The sequence below is a fragment of the Balaenoptera physalus genome, assembly GCF_965194825.1.
Source record: "Balaenoptera physalus genome assembly, chromosome: 4".
NCBI lineage: Eukaryota > Metazoa > Chordata > Mammalia > Artiodactyla > Balaenopteridae > Balaenoptera > Balaenoptera physalus.
The window spans coordinates 85,692,730-85,700,400 of NC_138891.1; the positions used below are offsets into that span (position 1 = coordinate 85,692,730).

The 7,671-nt window shown below is 40.3% G+C and overlaps 1 protein-coding gene across 13 annotated transcripts in view; it reads left to right on the forward strand.

Annotated features, from left to right (window-relative positions):
• ZBTB20 (zinc finger and BTB domain containing 20) overlaps window positions 1-7,671 on the forward strand; it is an 814,580-nt gene that overhangs the window by 782,103 nt on the left and 24,806 nt on the right. The window lies entirely within an intron of this gene.

Sequence of the window (7,671 nt, forward strand, 5' to 3'; positions counted from 1 at the left end):
AAAGTAGATACTTTCTAGAATACTTGGAAGAGTAGAGATGGATTCTGTATTCTTACCCATGGTCTAACATAAAAAAATCTTACCAAGAAAGAATAGCTTGACAGAGCTAAAAGGAAAGAAACTTAGGTTCTCGGTATCACAGCCACTATGCATGATAACTGGCTTTGCAGGTTAGCAACTGCAAGTTTTAAAGTAAATGATACTTGCTTTCAACAACTGCAGAGAATCGATTCTGAGATCTGAATTCTAACTCTATGTTAATGATCCACATATTCATTGAAAGGACGTGATTGTAACAAGTAAGTAGTCCATCGTATTCACCTCGGAGCTAAGCTCTACCTTAGAGAACCAAGGAAGCTCTGGTTGTAGAGAATATTCCATAATGATTATAACACTGAAACTTAGAGTAGGGACATAAGTGAAAGACGACTGTGCTGGAATTAGATTATTTGGGATCGGGTTTGGTTCCTCTAACTGTGACCTTATGCAAGCCATTTAATTTCGTTACCTTCAGTTTCTTTGAGTTTAAAGTGGAAATAATAATTTCCCACCTTTTGAGTAGCTGTAAAGGTATTACGCACGTGAGAGCATTTCATAAAAGGTAAAGTACTACTTAACTTTTTTTTTTTTTAAAAATCATCATCGTTACTTTAGCCCCCTCCTCTCCCAGAGGCTTTGAGTTTTTTTGCTCTATCTCCAATCTCTGAGTAATAAACTCTTGACATGTTTCCTTCTTCACTGGAATTCAAATGCTGAAGCAATGTGATACCCCTTGGGTTTCCCTTGAACTTCCTCCATAACATGAACTTTTTCTTTCATCCCTTAAGGATTTTTTCAAGAAAATCTCTCACCAAACCACTCTATCTACTGCCAAACAAACCATGGTAGGACTTCATCTCTTCTAGGAGTTTCTCAAGTTCGCTTTACTGCAGCTTCATAAAAGTTGTGAGGAAGAAAAACAAGAGTTAAGGACACATTTGAAAACAAGAGAATTGGAAAAAAGCAAAGATAACACAAACCATCCTGTCATGGAACAAAGCAGGACTCCTCTATGCCCTCTCCTAAGAGAAAAAGCAAAAGTCAAAGGAATGGGAGGGAAGGAAAAGACAGAGGACATAGGAGGATAAGCCTGGGTAGGAACGTGGATGTGGAAGCCAAGCAATAGGGAAAATTCAAAGATAACGTGGGAGCAGTACTTCTCAAAGTGTGATCCCCACAGCAGCAACATGCAAATTCTCGAACCTATCCCAGACCTGAATCAGAAACTCTGGTGAGGGAACCCAGCAATCTGTGTTTTAACAAGCCCTGATTCACACTAAGTTGGGAATCGCTTCCCTAGATGGCCTGGGTGATTAGGAGGAGGATGGCTTCAGGTTGCTTTTGTTACATAACATTGTTCCCCAAAATTCCACTCACAAGAACCTATGTGTTTGGAAAAAGTAAAACATAGTTATGGACAACAGCTTGATTTTATAGTGATAAATTATGTTATGGAAGCAAATGTCTTGCATATGGAAGGTTCCATGGCAAATGTACCCCTTCTGGCACTTAACATTGACTTATAACAATGACTTATCATTATGTAGGTGCCTCTATGCCTTCCCATTAGAATGTAAACTTTGTGAAAACAGAAACAATTTTATATATAATTACATATATATGATATATAAAGAAATATATATCTTATACTTCAGTATACCCAGCATAATACCTTACACATAGTAAACATTCAAGAAATATTTAATCAATGAATGAGTTGAATCCTTCTATAATGATATCTAATCACTTCCAAACGGAAAAGTGGCCTGTTTCCAGAGTTGTTTATTTATTGTATGATGTAGTTCCATAGAAATAATGCAAAAATACTTTGCACATTTATATATGAAGTACTTTCTCCAAGGATCTGAGCACATTTCAGATACCACGTTCTGTCTGTTTGTACTTTGCCCTATATAACAAAGTTGCACACATAATAACAAGACTGACTAAGATGGCATTCAGGGTATTTATTCATCACCAGGTACAGGGTTGCCAGATTTAGCAAACAAAAATACAGGATGCCCAGTTAAATTTGAATTTTTGGATAAACAACAAATAATTTTTAGTCTAAGTATGTCCCATTCAATATATGTGGTGTAGTTATACTAAAAAAGTATTCATTGGTTATCTGAAATTTAGATTTAACCTGGTGCCATGTATTTTATCTGGCAGTGCTCTTCAGACAGAACTTTCTTTTAAGACCCAATCTTAGGACTCTTGCTTTAAAATCCATAGATGAATACAGGCATATGTAGTTGCTTAACAAATATTTGTTGAGTGAGTGAATGAACGTTCACTCAATTTCCAGGAGAAAATATGTGAGCATGCTTTCCAGGAGAATTTAATTCAGGGGACTTATATATAAATGCATTATTTTCTCAGCAAGACTTAAATTTCTTTTTCTTTTCTTCTTTTTCTATACACAAAGACTGTATTATATCTGTGTTCCCACTTGTGTTTTCTTCACCAACAAATGGTAGACATTTGGGCCTTTTCTGAATCATAGTATCAACAGCCCACCCAATGGTCACTAATGCCCATTAGTGTCCTCTGGACGATTAATAATTTTCTTTGTTACTTTAAGAAGCTCAGCTATTTTGGCCATGAATTTTATATAAATAGATATAGTGATGATAGTAGCATAACAATGTCATCCATATAGTAATAATAGTGAGATCAAGATCGTGATGTGATCATCCTCGTATAGAGCTTGGGCTATTAATTGTATCAAGCCAGTGAAGTAATGAACAAGTATAAGGTTTGAAGTGAGAAAGCCTTGATTTTACCACTTTCTGACGGAGTGACTTTAGGTAAATTCTGTAGTCAATCTGAGCCTCAGTTTTTTGTCGCATAGGTACAGATTTTAATAGCACTTAGTTTACATGGTTGCTCTGAGAATCAAATAACATAATTTATGTGAAAGCACTTACCTGTAATACTTTAAAATTACCCAAGCCATTTAGGAACTTACATGTTGTGTTTTATAGCAGCATCATACATTTTGCAGCATAATCTAGAGAGCAGGAAATTGTTAACTGGAGGAGGAGGGGATGATCTGGCTCAGGGGGTGTCATACTCTCAGCTGCTACTGACTTGTAGAGGGACCTGCAGGATGTTATTCTACCACTGTAATGAAGAGACCATCTTCTGGGGCTGTTAACATCTACCCACTCATAAAGGTGTAAGAAAAGTCAAGTAATGTGGGTGAAGGTCCCTGAGATCTTTAAAATTCTGCTTGACACCAAAACTTTTTAGTTGTTGCTAAAGCCACAGAGGTTTTGTGAATGCAGTGTGTCCCCAGCAGGCAGTCTCCCCTAGACAGCCTCACAGACCAAGATGGCACCAGGACCGCATCCCTGGAACTGGAGAGAAAGGCTGGCAGGCGGTCGTGAAGGCCCCGCTCCAACTCGACTCCTCTGGGTGGAGAGCACACTCTTCAGCCAGTGAAGCCTCTGCATGACCCGAGCTGAGAACCTTCCGTGCTTGTCACTGAACCTTTCCCATTTTCTGTTCCAGTCTTGAGTTTCCCCTTTCAGAGGACTTGCGATTTCCAGGACCCCTTCTGCTTTCCTTGCCAGTAGCCACCTTCCCCTGCCCCTGCTCGCCCCTTCCTTCCCTGCTGTCTGCCCTCTCACCAAGCACCCAGGCTTGCTTTTCTGACCCCACACTGTACTCACCTGAAGGAAGGTGTGTGCTAGAGCAGGTGATGGAGAGGCCGAGAGCATGCGAGAGACAGGTGGGAACCGTGTTTCAAACAAGTGTCCTGGTAACAGCATTCACTGTCCTCTCTGCAGCCTAGGAGAAGCCTGGTTAGAATGAAAAAGATTCAGCAGAATAAATGGGTTCTTGCTGAGCCCCCAGTACAGAGGTCACTATTCAGAATTGGGGTGGCTCAGCCCCAAACTTTGGGCAGACCCTCTGCATCTACTAACCTAACAGTATCTTTCTTCCTCTTTTTTTTTTCCTCACTGTCAGTCATGGTAGAGTGTCAGTGCTGGTCCACAAGAAGGAGCTGGAAAGTGATGCTTTAGAGAGCAGGCATCCAAAAATGGAGACAAATATATGCATTCACTACTCCCCAACCTATGGGATTGTAAAGGACACTGCCGCCTCTTCTGCTTCTCCGCTTGCTGTCTGGTTTTTCAGCCTCCAGAGTTCAGTTGCTGCCTGCTAAGAAATCCTCTGTCTATGCTATTCGCTGACATTTTATTCATGGTGCCACTTCTTTCCGTTAGCATTTGTAACTGAGACTAGACTAGACCCTTAACTCTGAATTGCATAGCTGCAGTATAATCACTTGCTTTATTGATTACCTGAAACAATTTTTTCAAAATCTTGTGTTGGCTTCCCCATGCCATGGAAGTCATTTTTCAGTTGATTTCATTTATCACCACTTCCTTTGTGCTGAAGGGAACAGTTGAATTTTTCTTGAAATGATCACATACTCTGTGCAAAGTGCTTTATCGCTTTAATTTTCAAAATACCTTCACAAGACAGGTGCTTAACTGTATTATTCTCAAGTTACAGATAAGGAAACTGAGGCTTAAAGAGGTGAAGTAACATGCCCAGGTCATTCAGCCAAAGAAATGGAGTTCATATCTGACTCCTGCATCTGTATGGCCCCAAAATGGATCATTTTGAAGTACAGGGGCTTATATGAGCTTCCCCGTCCTGTCTAATTCTACTGTCTGCTTAGTACTTTGTGTCCCTTTCTAACGAATCAGACTTACCATTCCTGGCCATAGGCTCAGATCTGGAAAGCCATCCACTACCACTCATCTTAACTTCATTTCTCCACACTGAGAGCAATAATCAACAGACCACATCCATTTCATGTATAATGTTGAAAGCCCTTTGGGGATCACTATAAGTAATATGCAGGAAAATAATGGGAAAGAATCACTCATTTCTAGTGAGTGATATTGTTTCAAATCCATACATAGAGAAATGAGTTGTTTATACCTGACTAATCTGAAAATGCACCCTGTTTAGTAAGACAGTTCCTGGAATACCTATGCTCCACCAACACAGCACCTGAATAATTTTAGAGCACTTTCCTTTATGGAGCTCCCAAGTGCTTTGCAAACATTTTTACTCATTAACTATCACACCATTTTTCTGTGGCAGGATACTTTGTCCTATTTAAAATGTGGGACTGCAGATGCATTGAGTGATTTAAGCAAGTTGCCCTCAGGTCATGTGTTGACAAGACCTGGACCAGAGTCCTCTGGGGCATGGCCCATGGTGGGCAGAAGGCCACTAAATCTGCAAAGGGACATGGCAAGTGCTTGGTCCAACTCCTCACTTAGAGAAGGGGAAACAAACCCAGAGAGATGAAAACACTTAGAAAACCCAGGGTCACACGGATAATTAATGGCCGAACCAATACTAGGTGCATACAAACAACATATCAAGACATATGTATGCTATGGAGGGAAAGATGACAACTGTGAAGTATCAACTTATAGTCAGATTAGAAGGGTGTGAAAGTAAAAAGCCATCCTCACTGACCTTGCCTAGAGGAAAAATACACTATAAGAAGGTGAAAGTTTCAAACAGCAGGAGAATTTTTAACACAGACAAAGTTTCAACTTCCTAGCAGCCAAAATACCATCTGGAATTAAGAAGGCACACTTCCCATTAAAGGTGACAGGTAGACATATTTTAAAAGATAGTCGGCCGGCCTAGCATAGCCTCTAGAAAGTGTAAAAGCACAAGGATGGTAAAGACCAGCTTGAGTTCCAAGCATGTTTACAGCTGACAGAAATGTTCCAACTAAAAATAACATGCATGACTGTCTGTCTTAGGGAATCTCTCATTTCAAAAAAATGTACCTACATAAACACCATGCAGAGACTGAACTCTTCATTTAGGAATGAGGCCTCCCTAAATTTCCCCATTTTAGCCTAAAAGTGAAACTCTTCTCTTCTAACCCTGCAATCCTATGACTCATGCTTTTTCATCAGTGAGGATGAAGGGAAAGGAGACTGGAAGACAGCAGAGGGGAGAGGGAGCTAGGCCAAAACGTTTGTGAATAACTAAAGGAAAAAGTTCAAAGATCAAGGAAATTGGTTTAGAAATTTGTGGAGTCATTCCTGAACCAAATAGCCATTTCTTAGGATTGTGTGCTTCAAAATATATCTTTTTATGTTTACAAACACAACGAAAAAGCTTCCTGTTGATATAAAGTTTCATAAAGCAGATCACGAGCCGTGAGCCTGGCACACAGTAGTAAGCACAGAATACGTGGTGGTTGTTTTCATTGCCATTATCACCATGACACATCAAACCTCTTCTGTTTCATGATGGAAAAAATGGAAACACAGTCAAGGCACATATTTTAAATGGATGTTAACTCAAATTCAAGAACTAGATTTCCTACCCTGATGCCTCGTCCAGATGTTGAAATATTACCGCAGAGAGTTTCAGAGGCTTTGGGCTTTAGGCTGAGTTATGGAAGAGTACATGGACAGCCTTTCCTCTCTGAGGTGGGTGCCTGCATTGGGCAACCAGCGGTGAGCTGGGAGAGATGGAAACACTGTAATGTAGTTCATCTCACCCGCCAAGAGCAGAGCCAAGAACAAATAGCACCAACAAAAACAAGTCTCTCTTTATCCAAAGAGATGTGACAGGCCCATGGATGTTAACTTATAGAAGAATATTTCATGTGGTCATTCGGTGACAATATTCTTATTTACGTTACAGTTTTTAGCAAGCTTGATCATTTGGTCTCTAAGCCAACAGCAAACCAAAGCAGTAAACTGAGGAGAAAGAAGGGTTTCAGCCAACACAATGAGAGCAAAGAAAGAGAAAACTATTTTAAAAATTGACCCAAGAGTTCAAAAAAGGCGTATGGAACCATTTAATGAGGGGAGGGGGTGTTGGTAGATAGTCTTGTAATGAGAACACCAGGCAAGTATTCCCACACCACTCTTGGTGGTCTACAAAGTGATTTCGTATGTATTTTATGTCAACACCAGCACGGTGAGGTAAGCAGAACTGTATACCTCAGAGGCATTTGCAGATTTGTCAGAGTGGCAGGCCATGCGTTGGTGCCTGGATTTGAACAGGACCATTTGACTCTGAGATCATTGTGTTGTCTACCACCTACTCAACCTCCACACCAGACAAGGCCAATCTGCAGTTCAGGGCAGTCCAGACAGAATAGCCAATTAACTCTCTCAAGTTACATTTTAGGAAGATTGCTGTCCAAAATAGATAAAAATCAAAGGCACAGCTCTTCAGAATGACTTATTCCTACGATGGGCAATATTTTCCAGACCTATAATCAAAGCATGAGTGCATTTACTAGACAAAATACCAGAAATGGAGACTGTCCCCAAAGAGCCAAGCTGTGTGACCACCAACCTTAGTTCCCAAAGATTCTAGAGACCCCATGTCTCCAAAGAACTTTTCTCTCTTTTATTTCTTATATTTGTTTGCTAATGCAAATGGCAAACACACAGTTAAATCCCCGAATGATGGCACTAAAAATGACCCCTATAAAGTAGCACTCCCTTCTCTCCACAGAATGACCTTGGAAGACTTTTACTGGAGAATGTCGAGTAGCTTTCCAAGAGAGACATTTTCTGGCATGGGGACATGGAAAACTCTAGACTGTCCTGGCAACAC